This window comes from Pleurodeles waltl, unplaced genomic scaffold (genome assembly GCF_031143425.1).
Source record: "Pleurodeles waltl isolate 20211129_DDA unplaced genomic scaffold, aPleWal1.hap1.20221129 scaffold_72, whole genome shotgun sequence".
Taxonomy (NCBI): domain Eukaryota; kingdom Metazoa; phylum Chordata; class Amphibia; order Caudata; family Salamandridae; genus Pleurodeles; species Pleurodeles waltl.
In genome coordinates, this window is record NW_027150393.1 from 1,815,994 (window position 1) to 1,828,782 (window position 12,789).

Here is a 12,789-nt window from a genome sequence, read left to right on the forward strand (position 1 = left end):
TGGGCACAGAAATGCAACGGCTCCGACCCTGCTCGGAGGATTGGTGACAGAGAGTGGGAGACTACATCCCAAAGCAAGAAACTGCACATGGTGCTCTCTTTTGCAGTACGACTAGAGTCATTTGCATGGTCTTCATCGAACATGACATAAAAAGCCTCTATCCTTTAGACATTTTGGCCCAGATTTACAAGAAAATGACTAAGCGCGACGCTGTGCCAAATTTGCAAGCCCCACGTGCCGTCATTTTCAAAATGAAGGAAAGCGCCGTATTTAGTAGAATACAGCGCACCCCTGTGCTTCCCCCTGCGCCAGCTCTAAATTAGCTGCTGAGCGCCAACGCAGCCGTTCTTGCACCATGGTACAAGGATGACTGCGTTGAGGGGGAAATTGTTTTTGTGCAGGAAGGGACACCTTCCTGCCCAAAAAAAAAATCTTCAATGGTGATTTGCTCTTACTTCTATGTGTGCTGCAGAATGCATCACACATAGCAAGAGCAAAAACAAGGAGAAATGAAAATATTTCTCCTCAGTGCGCCACTCTAACGACACCCTTGGGATGGCGTTGGATTTTGGCGCTGACGCAGATTTACGCCAACTCCTAAATCTGGAGCAGCATCAAAATGCTATGGTGTTGCTGTGGCACACTCCCAACAACACCCATTGCACGCCCCTTCCAGGGAACGCGCTGCGTGCTAAGGGGCCGTATTTACAAGGTGGTGTTAAGCCACAAAAAGTGGCTGAACGCCATCTTGTAAATACCGCGCAGTGCATAGTGCCACCGGGGCGTCACTAAAAGTGATGCTCCGGTGGCGATAGGGCCTTGTAAGTCTGGCACTTTATTTGCTCAAGGTGTGTGTTCTTGGTGAGGGCAGGAAAGCTATTTTCGCTCTCGTACCTTCCTTCCTTGGCTGGCTTGAATGCTGTAGGCTCAGGCTTCATTGCAAAGGTCAAACAGTGAGCAACTGACTGCCGTAAGCTGGCGCAACTCCTCTTGGTGAGCTGTGACAGATGCCCCAGGAGCGTAGTACCTCACGATGGTGAGGGATAGACACAGTCTCTTTTATCTCAGCTTGCCTGTCAGGTGAGGCAGGAAATGCAAATACTGTGAAAAAGCCCAGCGACTCGAACCAGGGACCTTTCGCATGTGAGGTGCGCATGATAACCACTACACTACACAAGCAGACACACTTGCCGGCTTGCTTCATGTGGCTATGCATTGTACTGGAACCACCACACTATGGAAACAGACACACCTGCTTGCTTTATGTGGCTATGCATTGGACTGGGATGCAAGGATGAGGGCCAATGTTCATGACGCTCAAAGCTGAGCCTTCCGGAACACAATCTCTTCCCTTGGAAGAAAGGAACTGGGATCACTTTCATTCCAAGAGGTGATTTGAGAACTGGACCCGAAATTACCATGGAGAAGCACTGTGCATTTAATGTTCCTACGAGCACTGCTGCTCCAGCACAGAAAAGCAGTTGCAAAGAAATCTCGCATACCTTCATGATGCTGGACCGTCTCGACGCCAGTATAAAGCATGTATTGCATTGCAACATGACATCTTACAAGAGTGAAAAGCAGAAATACTCCTGTTTAAAACACAGACTGAACCTATAAAGGTAGGGGTTTGTCTCGGATTTGAACCGAGGTCCTCTCACACCCGAAGCGAGAATCATACCCCTATACCAACTAGACTGCCGCTGCATAGTCATTTGAAACATCTTCTGAAGCGTCTTTCAGAAAAGCAGGGCCATTTGGAGGCTCTCTCTCTCTCTAAGCGTGCCATAGCAATTAATGTTTTCTGTCAAGGATTTTTTGTTTGTCTCTAGCAAGGCAAGAGGTAGTCAAAATGCCCTGTGCCAGTGAGCTGAACTAGGGGACTGATGTGAAAAGCAGACCCTTTCTGGTAGTTGTAACCCGCTGCTAGTCATGGACCCTTGCACCTTAGATTTCCCAACCAGAAGCACTGAAGGGCCTGCTAGCTCTTGAGCCAGAGGAGCATGCCTCTTGGATTCAAGCACACTTGCTCGGTCAGCGCTCGATCAGGCTCGATCAGGTGAGATTTATATTAGTGGCTCATAGGCCTGAAACACTCACCTGGGAGACGCAGGGTGGCTGATTTCCCGGAATGGCCCTTGATGGGGAAATCACCTCCTTTCCCCCGCCTCATTTCAGAATTGTGTGCTAGTCGCAAGACAGTGTTCAGGGGTTCATGGGTACTGCCTACTCCCAGCTGCCTCTCTGTCTTCTTCATGTAAATTGCAAGTCACGAGGAGGCACCATTGCCAATATGCTCCGCCCACCTAACCAAGAAACCTAGTTTGAGCTTGTCTGCCTGTGTTGTTGCAGGGGCAGAGTCTTCTTTGCCCAAAAGGTGGCAGGAGAGCCTCACTTCAAACGATAGAATCAACTGCTTAAGTAGAAACCAGCATGGTAGTTACTGTCATAAAGTGCAGCTCTAACAGAAGGTGTGCCTGAGACGCCCCTTCCAGTAATACACAGAATTTTGATTGAGGGCCCAGCCGATGGGTTGGTGGATTTCTCCTCACATGCCACAGCAGCTTCCAAAGATAGTGGTCTGAGGAGCTGGCTCTGCAAGCAGAGCAAGATTTAAGGGAAGAAAATACACCTGTCAGAAGTGGGATTTGAACCCACGCCTCCATGAAGAGACCAGAAGGCTCAGCTTCACTGAAGATCAAGCTCTCTTGAGTCTGGCGCCTTAGACCACTCGGCCATCCTGACAGCCAAAACAGTGTGCAGGTCGGACTCTTCAGTCTGCACTTGTTGATTTTGCCGCTTGCAATGTTCCTATCAAAGTCACAGCTTTAAAGGCCCCACAATATAACATGGCCAAGAAAAAAAAAAAAAAACAGAACAAGAAACAATGCACATGCACGACCACCGAGGGATGCAGATAACTTTTTAGCGTCCTGCAATAGTAAAGCACGTTTTACACAGGTCACAAGTTTTTAAAGGTCATTTCTGTCTAAGTGTGCATTGAGAGAGACTGAGGTTTTAGGGAGCAAACACAAAAGCTGCTGCTGCCAAGTGTTTCTGCCCGGTCTCAAACCGGGGACTTTTCGCGTGTGAGGCGAACGTGATAACCACTACACTACAGAAACAAGCTTGCTGATTTGACTGAAGGAGCACAGTTCCCCTCATATGTTTGCACGATTTCCTCTATACTTTATCAGCAGTTGCTCGGAATGCGAGGGGTAAGTGTGAAAATTGCAGCGGTGTCGGCCAGCATGCATACACTCAGACGTCCTGAAAAATCCCATAGCTACGGGCAGAGACAGACAAATATCTGATGCCTAAATGCCAGGAAGGAGAGCCTGTGAAATCATCACACAGGGCGCACTGAGAGCAAGCAGGAAGGAAGCCAAGGCATTGTAATCCATTTTTCGCCTTAGGCAAAAAATATGTTTTGCGCAACAATGCTTCGAGTAAAATGAGAAATGTTGAGGGGTTGTGTATTTTGAGCAGGATTTGATTGTTTTCCGCTAAAATGGGCTCGTCCGGGATTTGAACCCGGGACCTCTCGCACCCTAAGCGAGAATCATACCCCTAGACCAACGAGCCTGGGCACAGAAATGCAACGGCTCCGACCCTGCTCGGAGGATTGGTGACAGAGAGTGGGAGACTACATCCCAAAGCAAGAAACTGCACATGGTGCTCTCTTTTGCAGTACGACTAGAGTCATTTGCATGGTCTTCATCGAACATGACATAAAAAGCCTCTATCCTTTAGACATTTTGGCCCAGATTTACAAGAAAATGACTAAGCGCGACGCTGTGCCAAATTTGCAAGCCCCACGTGCCGTCATTTTCAAAATGCAGGAAAGCGCCGTATTTAGTAGAATACAGCGCACCCCTGTGCTTCCCCCTGCGCCAGCTCTAAATTAGCTGCTGAGCGCCAACGCAGCCGTTCTTGCACCATGGTACAAGGATGACTGCGTTGAGGGGGAAATTGTTTTTGTGCAGGAAGGGACACCTTCCTGCCCAAAAAAAAAATCTTCAATGGTGATTTGCTCTTACTTCTATGTGTGCTGCAGAATGCATCACACATAGCAAGAGCAAAAACAAGGAGAAATGAAAACATTTCTCCTCAGTGCGCCACTCTAACGACACCCCTGGGATGGCGTTGGATTTTGGCGCTGACGCAGATTTACGCCAACTCCTAAATCTGGAGCAGCATCAAAATGCTATGGTGTTGCTGTGGCACACTCCAAACAACACCCATTGCACGCCCCTTCCAGGGAACGCGCTGCGTGCTAAGGGGCCGTATTTACAAGGTGGTGTTAAGCCACAAAATGTGGCTGAACGCCATCTTGTAAATACCACGCAGTGCATAGTGCCACCGGGGCGTCACTAAAAGTGATGCTCCGGTGGCGATAGGGCCTTGTAAGTCTGGCACTTTATTTGCTCAAGGTGTGTGTTCTTGGTGAGGGCAGGAAAGCTGTTTTCGCTCTCGTACCTTCCTTCCTTGGCTGGCTTGAATGCTGTAGGCTCAGGCTTCATTGCAAAGGTCAAACAGTGAGCAACTGACTGCCGTAAGCTGGCGCAACTCCTCTTGGTGAGCTGTGACAGATGCCCCAGGAGCGTAGTACCTCACGATGGTGAGGGATAGACACAGTCTCTTTTATCTCAGCTTGCCTGTCAGGTGAGGCAGGAAATGCAAATACTGTGAAAAAGCCCAGCGACTCGAACCAGGGACCTTTCGCATGTGAGGTGCGCATGATAACCACTACACTACACAAGCAGACACACTTGCCGGCTTGCTTCATGTGGCTATGCATTGTACTGGAACCACCACACTATGGAAACAGACACACCTGCTTGCTTTATATGGCTATGCATTGGACTGGGATGCAAGGATGAGGGCCAATGTTCATGACGCTCAAAGCTGAGCCTTCCGGAACACAATCTCTTCCCTTGGAAGAAAGGAACTGGGATCACTTTCATTCCAAGAGGTGATTTCAGAACTGGACCCGAAATTACCATGGAGAAGCACTGTGCATTTAATGTTCCTACGAGCACTGCTGCTCCAGCACAGAAAAGCAGTTGCAAAGAAATCTCGCATACCTTCATGATGCTGGACCGTCTCGACGCCAGTATAAAGCATGTATTGCATTGCAACATGACATCTTACAAGAGTGAAAAGCAGAAATACTCCTGTTTAAAACACAGACTGAACCTATAAAGGTAGGGGTTTGTCTGGGATTTGAACCGAGGTCCTCTCACACCCGAAGCGAGAATCATACCCCTATACCAACTAGACTGCCGCTGCATAGTCATTTGAAACATCTTCTGAAGCGTCTTTCAGAAAAGCAGGGCCATTTGGAGGCTCTCTCTCTCTCTAAGCGTGCCATAGCAATTAATGTTTTCTGTCAAGGATTTTTTGTTTGTCTCTAGCAAGGCAAGAGGTAGTCAAAATGCCCTGTGCCAGTGAGCTGAACTAGGGGACTGATGTGAAAAGCAGACCCTTTCTGGTAGTTGTAACCCGCTGCTAGTCATGGACCCTTGCACCTTAGATTTCCCAACCAGAAGCACTGAAGGGCCTGCTAGCTCTTGAGCCAGAGGAGCATGCCTCTTGGATTCAAGCACACTTGCTCGGTCAGCGCTCGATCAGGCTCGATCAGGCTCGATTCATATTAGTGGCTCATAGGCCTGAAACACTCACCTGGGAGACGCAGGGTGGCTGATTTCCCGGAATGGCCCTTGATGGGGAAATCACCTCCTTTCCCCCGCCTCATTTCAGAATTGTGTGCTAGTCGCAAGACAGTGTTCAGGGGTTCATGGGTACTGCCTACTCCCAGCTGCCTCTCTGTCTTCTTCATGTAAATTGCAAGTCACGAGGAGGCACCATTGCCAATATGCTCCGCCCACCTAACCAAGAAACCTAGTTTGAGCTTGTCTGCCTGTGTTGTTGCAGGGGCAGAGTCTTCTTTGCCCAAAAGGTGGCAGGAGAGCCTCACTTCAAACGATAGAATCAACTGCTTAAGTAGAAACCAGCATGGTAGTTACTGTCATAAAGTGCAGCTCTAACAGAAGGTGTGCCTGAGACGCCCCTTCCAGTAATACACAGAATTTTGATTGAGGGCCCAGCCGATGGGTTGGTGGATTTCTCCTCACATGCCACAGCAGCTTCCAAAGATAGTGGTCTGAGGAGCTGGCTCTGCAAGCAGAGCAAGATTTAAGGGAAGAAAATACACCTGTCAGAAGTGGGATTTGAACCCACGCCTCCATGAAGAGACCAGAAGGCTCAGCTTCACTGAAGATCAAGCTCTCTTGAGTCTGGCGCCTTAGACCACTCGGCCATCCTGACAGCCAAAACAGTGTGCAGGTCGGACTCTTCAGTCTGCACTTGTTGATTTTGCCGCTTGCAATGTTCCTATCAAAGTCACAGCTTTAAAGGCCCCACAATATAACATGGCCAAGAAAAAAAAAAAAAAACAGAACAAGAAACAATGCACATGCACGACCACCGAGGGATGCAGATAACTTTTTAGCGTCCTGCAATAGTAAAGCACGTTTTACACAGGTCACAAGTTTTTAAAGGTCATTTCTGTCTAAGTGTGCATTGAGAGAGACTGAGGTTTTAGGGAGCAAACACAAAAGCTGCTGCTGCCAAGTGTTTCTGCCCGGTCTCAAACCGGGGACTTTTCGCGTGTGAGGCGAACGTGATAACCACTACACTACAGAAACAAGCTTGCTGATTTGACTGAAGGAGCACAGTTCCCCTCATATGTTTGCACGATTTCCTCTATACTTTATCAGCAGTTGCTCGGAATGCGAGGGGTAAGTGTGAAAATTGCAGCGGTGTCGGCCAGCATGCATACACTCAGACGTCCTGAAAAATCCCATAGCTACGGGCAGAGACAGACAAATATCTGATGCCTAAATGCCAGGAAGGAGAGCCTGTGAAATCATCACACAGGGCGCACTGAGAGCAAGCAGGAAGGAAGCCAAGGCATTGTAATCCATTTTTCGCCTTAGGCAAAAAATATGTTTTGCGCAACAATGCTTCGAGTAAAATGAGAAATGTTGAGGGGTTGTGTATTTTGAGCAGGATTTGATTGTTTTCCGCTAAAATGGGCTCGTCCGGGATTTGAACCCGGGACCTCTCGCACCCTAAACGAGAATCATACCCCTAGACCAACGAGCCTGGGCACAGAAATGCAACGGCTCCGACCCTGCTCGGAGGATTGGTGACAGAGAGTGGGAGACTACATCCCAAAGCAAGAAACTGCACATGGTGCTCTCTTTTGCAGTACGACTAGAGTCATTTGCATGGTCTTCATCGAACATGACATAAAAAGCCTCTATCCTTTAGACATTTTGGCCCAGATTTACAAGAAAATGACTAAGCGCGACGCTGTGCCAAATTTGCAAGCCCCACGTGCCGTCATTTTCAAAATGCAGGAAAGCGCCGTATTTAGTAGAATACAGCGCACCCCTGTGCTTCCCCCTGCGCCAGCTCTAAATTAGCTGCTGAGCGCCAACGCAGCCGTTCTTGCACCATGGTACAAGGATGACTGCGTTGAGGGGGAAATTGTTTTTGTGCAGGAAGGGACACCTTCCTGCCCAAAAAAAAAATCTTCAATGGTGATTTGCTCTTACTTCTATGTGTGCTGCAGAATGCATCACACATAGCAAGAGCAAAAACAAGGAGAAATTAAAACATTTCTCCTCAGTGCGCCACTCTAACGACACCCCTGGGATGGCGTTGGATTTTGGCGCTGACGCAGATTTACGCCAACTCCTAAATCTGGAGCAGCATCAAAATGCTATGGTGTTGCTGTGGCACACTCCCAACAACACCCATTGCACGCCCCTTCCAGGGAACGCGCTGCGTGCTAAGGGGCCGTATTTACAAGGTGGTGTTAAGCCACAAAATGTGGCTGAACGCCATCTTGTAAATACCGCGCAGTGCATAGTGCCACCGGGGCGTCACTAAAAGTGATGCTCCGGTGGCGATAGGGCCTTGTAAGTCTGGCACTTTATTTGCTCAAGGTGTGTGTTCTTGGTGAGGGCAGGAAAGCTATTTTCGCTCTCGTACCTTCCTTCCTTGGCTGGCTTGAATGCTGTAGGCTCAGGCTTCATTGCAAAGGTCAAACAGTGAGCAACTGACTGCCGTAAGCTGGCGCAACTCCTCTTGGTGAGCTGTGACAGATGCCCCAGGAGCGTAGTACCTCACGATGGTGAGGGATAGACACAGTCTCTTTTATCTCAGCTTGCCTGTCAGGTGAGGCAGGAAATGCAAATACTGTGAAAAAGCCCAGCAACTCGAACCAGGGACCTTTCGCATGTGAGGTGCGCATGATAACCACTACACTACACAAGCAGACACACTTGCCGGCTTGCTTCATGTGGCTATGCATTGTACTGGAACCACCACACTATGGAAACAGACACACCTGCTTGCTTTATGTGGCTATGCATTGGACTGGGATGCAAGGATGAGGGCCAATGTTCATGACGCTCAAAGCTGAGCCTTCCGGAACACAATCTCTTCCCTTGGAAGAAAGGAACTGGGATCACTTTCATTCCAAGAGGTGATTTCAGAACTGGACCCGAAATTACCATGGAGAAGCACTGTGCATTTAATGTTCCTACGAGCACTGCTGCTCCAGCACAGAAAAGCAGTTGCAAAGAAATCTCGCATACCTTCATGATGCTGGACCGTCTCGACGCCAGTATAAAGCATGTATTGCATTGCAACATGACATCTTACAAGAGTGAAAAGCAGAAATACTCCTGTTTAAAACACAGACTGAACCTATAAAGGTAGGGGTTTGTCTGGGATTTGAACCGAGGTCCTCTCACACCCGAAGCGAGAATCATACCCCTATACCAACTAGACTGCCGCTGCATAGTCATTTGAAACATCTTCTGAAGCGTCTTTCAGAAAAGCAGGGCCATTTGGAGGCTCTCTCTCTCTCTAAGCGTGCCATAGCAATTAATGTTTTCTGTCAAGGATTTTTTGTTTGTCTCTAGCAAGGCAAGAGGTAGTCAAAATGCCCTGTGCCAGTGAGCTGAACTAGGGGACTGATGTGAAAAGCAGACCCTTTCTGGTAGTTGTAACCCGCTGCTAGTCATGGACCCTTGCACCTTAGATTTCCCAACCAGAAGCACTGAAGGGCCTGCTAGCTCTTGAGCCAGAGGAGCATGCCTCTTGGATTCAAGCACACGCGCTCGGTCAGCGCTCGGTCAGCGCTCGGTCAGGCTCGATCAGGCTCGATTCATATTAGTGGCTCATAGGCCTGAAACACTCACCTGGGAGACGCAGGGTGGCTGATTTCCCGGAATGGCCCTTGATGGGGAAATCACCTCCTTTCCCCCGCCTCATTTCAGAATTGTGTGCTAGTCGCAAGACAGTGTTCAGGGGTTCATGGGTACTGCCTACTCCCAGCTGCCTCTCTGTCTTCTTCATGTAAATTGCAAGTCACGAGGAGGCACCATTGCCAATATGCTCCGCCCACCTAACCAAGAAACCTAGTTTGAGCTTGTCTGCCTGTGTTGTTGCAGGGGCAGAGTCTTCTTTGCCCAAAAGGTGGCAGGAGAGCCTCACTTCAAACGATAGAATCAACTGCTTAAGTAGAAACCAGCATGGTAGTTACTGTCATAAAGTGCAGCTCTAACAGAAGGTGTGCCTGAGACGCCCCTTCCAGTAATACACAGAATTTTGATTGAGGGCCCAGCCGATGGGTTGGTGGATTTCTCCTCACATGCCACAGCAGCTTCCAAAGATAGTGGTCTGAGGAGCTGGCTCTGCAAGCAGAGCAAGATTTAAGGGAAGAAAATACACCTGTCAGAAGTGGGATTTGAACCCACGCCTCCATGAAGAGACCAGAAGGCTCAGCTTCACTGAAGATCAAGCTCTCTTGAGTCTGGCGCCTTAGACCACTCGGCCATCCTGACAGCCAAAACAGTGTGCAGGTCGGACTCTTCAGTCTGCACTTGTTGATTTTGCCGCTTGCAATGTTCCTATCAAAGTCACAGCTTTAAAGGCCCCACAATATAACATGGCCAAGAAAAAAAAAAAAAAACAGAACAAGAAACAATGCACATGCACGACCACCGAGGGATGCAGATAACTTTTTAGCGTCCTGCAATAGTAAAGCACGTTTTACACAGGTCACAAGTTTTTAAAGGTCATTTCTGTCTAAGTGTGCATTGAGAGAGACTGAGGTTTTAGGGAGCAAACACAAAAGCTGCTGCTGCCAAGTGTTTCTGCCCGGTCTCAAACCGGGGACTTTTCGCGTGTGAGGCGAACGTGATAACCACTACACTACAGAAACAAGCTTGCTGATTTGACTGAAGGAGCACAGTTCCCCTCATATGTTTGCACGATTTCCTCTATACTTTATCAGCAGTTGCTCGGAATGCGAGGGGTAAGTGTGAAAATTGCAGCGGTGTCGGCCAGCATGCATACACTCAGACGTCCTGAAAAATCCCATAGCTACGGGCAGAGACAGACAAATATCTGATGCCTAAATGCCAGGAAGGAGAGCCTGTGAAATCATCACACAGGGCGCACTGAGAGCAAGCAGGAAGGAAGCCAAGGCATTGTAATCCATTTTTCGCCTTAGGCAAAAAATATGTTTTGCGCAACAATGCTTCGAGTAAAATGAGAAATGTTGAGGGGTTGTGTATTTTGAGCAGGATTTGATTGTTTTCCGCTAAAATGGGCTCGTCCGGGATTTGAACCCGGGACCGCTCGCACCCTAAGCGAGAATCATACCCCTAGACCAACGAGCCTGGGCACAGAAATGCAACGGCTCCGACCCTGCTCGGAGGATTGGTGACAGAGAGTGGGAGACTACATCCCAAAGCAAGAAACTGCACATGGTGCTCTCTTTTGCAGTACGACTAGAGTCATTTGCATGGTCTTCATCGAACATGACATAAAAAGCCTCTATCCTTTAGACATTTTGGCCCAGATTTACAAGAAAATGACTAAGCGCGACGCTGTGCCAAATTTGCAAGCCCCACGTGCCGTCATTTTCAAAATGCAGGAAAGCGCCGTATTTAGTAGAATACAGCGCACCCCTGTGCTTCCCCCTGCGCCAGCTCTAAATTAGCTGCTGAGCGCCAACGCAGCCGTTCTTGCACCATGGTACAAGGATGACTGCGTTGAGGGGGAAATTGTTTTTGTGCAGGAAGGGACACCTTCCTGCCCAAAAAAAAAATCTTCAATGGTGATTTGCTCTTACTTCTATGTGTGCTGCAGAATGCATCACACATAGCAAGAGCAAAAACAAGGAGAAATGAAAACATTTCTCCTCAGTGCGCCACTCTAACGACACCCCTGGGATGGCGTTGGATTTTGGCGCTGACGCAGATTTACGCCAACTCCTAAATCTGGAGCAGCATCAAAATGCTATGGTGTTGCTGTGGCACACTCCCAACAACACCCATTGCACGCCCCTTCCAGGGAACGCGCTGCGTGCTAAGGGGCCGTATTTACAAGGTGGTGTTAAGCCACAAAATGTGGCTGAACGCCATCTTGTAAATACCACGCAGTGCATAGTGCCACCGGGGCGTCACTAAAAGTGATGCTCCGGTGGCGATAGGGCCTTGTAAGTCTGGCACTTTATTTGCTCAAGGTGTGTGTTCTTGGTGAGGGCAGGAAAGCTATTTTCGCTCTCGTACCTTCCTTCCTTGGCTGGCTTGAATGCTGTAGGCTCAGGCTTCATTGCAAAGGTCAAACAGTGAGCAACTGACTGCCGTAAGCTGGCGCAACTCCTCTTGGTGAGCTGTGACAGATGCCCCAGGAGCGTAGTACCTCACGATGGTGAGGGATAGACACAGTCTCTTTTATCTCAGCTTGCCTGTCAGGTGAGGCAGGAAATGCAAATACTGTGAAAAAGCCCAGCGACTCGAACCAGGGACCTTTCGCATGTGAGGTGCGCATGATAACCACTACACTACACAAGCAGACACACTTGCCGGCTTGCTTCATGTGGCTATGCATTGTACTGGAACCACCACACTATGGAAACAGACACACCTGCTTGCTTTATGTGGCTATGCATTGGACTGGGATGCAAGGATGAGGGCCAATGTTCATGACGCTCAAAGCTGAGCCTTCCGGAACACAATCTCTTCCCTTGGAAGAAAGGAACTGGGATCACTTTCATTCCAAGAGGTGATTTCAGAACTGGACCCGAAATTACCATGGAGAAGCACTGTGCATTTAATGTTCCTACGAGCACTGCTGCTCCAGCACAGAAAAGCAGTTGCAAAGAAATCTCGCATACCTTCATGATGCTGGACCGTCTCGACGCCAGTATAAAGCATGTATTGCATTGCAACATGACATCTTACAAGAGTGAAAAGCAGAAATACTCCTGTTTAAAACACAGACTGAACCTATAAAGGTAGGGGTTTGTCTGGGATTTGAACCGAGGTCCTCTCACACCCGAAGCGAGAATCATACCCCTATACCAACTAGACTGCCGCTGCATAGTCATTTGAAACATCTTCTGAAGCGTCTTTCAGAAAAGCAGGGCCATTTGGAGGCTCTCTCTCTCTCTAAGCGTGCCATAGCAATTAATGTTTTCTGTCAAGGATTTTTTGTTTGTCTCTAGCAAGGCAAGAGGTAGTCAAAATGCCCTGTGCCAGTGAGCTGAACTAGGGGACTGATGTGAAAAGCAGACCCTTTCTGGTAGTTGTAACCCGCTGCTAGTCATGGACCCTTGCACCTTAGATTTCCCAACCAGAAGCACTGAAGGGCCTGCTAGCTCTTGAGCAAGAGGAGCATGCCTCTTGGATTCAAGCA

At 48.7% G+C, this 12,789-nt stretch overlaps 6 non-coding genes across 6 annotated transcripts; all 6 read right to left on the reverse strand.

Moving 5' to 3' along the window:
• Positions 1-2,633: 2,633 nt before the first annotated feature.
• Positions 2,634-2,745, reverse strand: TRNAL-CAA (transfer RNA leucine (anticodon CAA)). Its single transcript has 2 exons — positions 2,708-2,745; positions 2,634-2,679 (listed from the first exon to the last, which is right to left on the reverse strand). It is a non-coding gene; the product is annotated as a tRNA-Leu (tRNA).
• A 768-nt stretch (positions 2,746-3,513) lies between these two features.
• TRNAP-AGG (transfer RNA proline (anticodon AGG)) lies at positions 3,514-3,585 on the reverse strand. The gene has a single exon. It is a non-coding gene; the product is annotated as a tRNA-Pro (tRNA).
• Positions 3,586-6,218: 2,633 nt separating this feature from the next.
• TRNAL-CAA (transfer RNA leucine (anticodon CAA)) lies at positions 6,219-6,330 on the reverse strand. Its single transcript has 2 exons — positions 6,293-6,330; positions 6,219-6,264 (listed from the first exon to the last, which is right to left on the reverse strand). It is a non-coding gene; the product is annotated as a tRNA-Leu (tRNA).
• A 768-nt stretch (positions 6,331-7,098) lies between these two features.
• TRNAP-AGG (transfer RNA proline (anticodon AGG)) lies at positions 7,099-7,170 on the reverse strand. Its single transcript has one exon. It is a non-coding gene; the product is annotated as a tRNA-Pro (tRNA).
• A 2,644-nt stretch (positions 7,171-9,814) lies between these two features.
• TRNAL-CAA (transfer RNA leucine (anticodon CAA)) lies at positions 9,815-9,926 on the reverse strand. Its single transcript has 2 exons — positions 9,889-9,926; positions 9,815-9,860 (listed from the first exon to the last, which is right to left on the reverse strand). It is a non-coding gene; the product is annotated as a tRNA-Leu (tRNA).
• Positions 9,927-10,694: 768 nt separating this feature from the next.
• Positions 10,695-10,766, reverse strand: TRNAP-AGG (transfer RNA proline (anticodon AGG)). Its single transcript has one exon. It is a non-coding gene; the product is annotated as a tRNA-Pro (tRNA).
• Between the last annotated feature and the right edge of the window lie 2,023 nt (positions 10,767-12,789).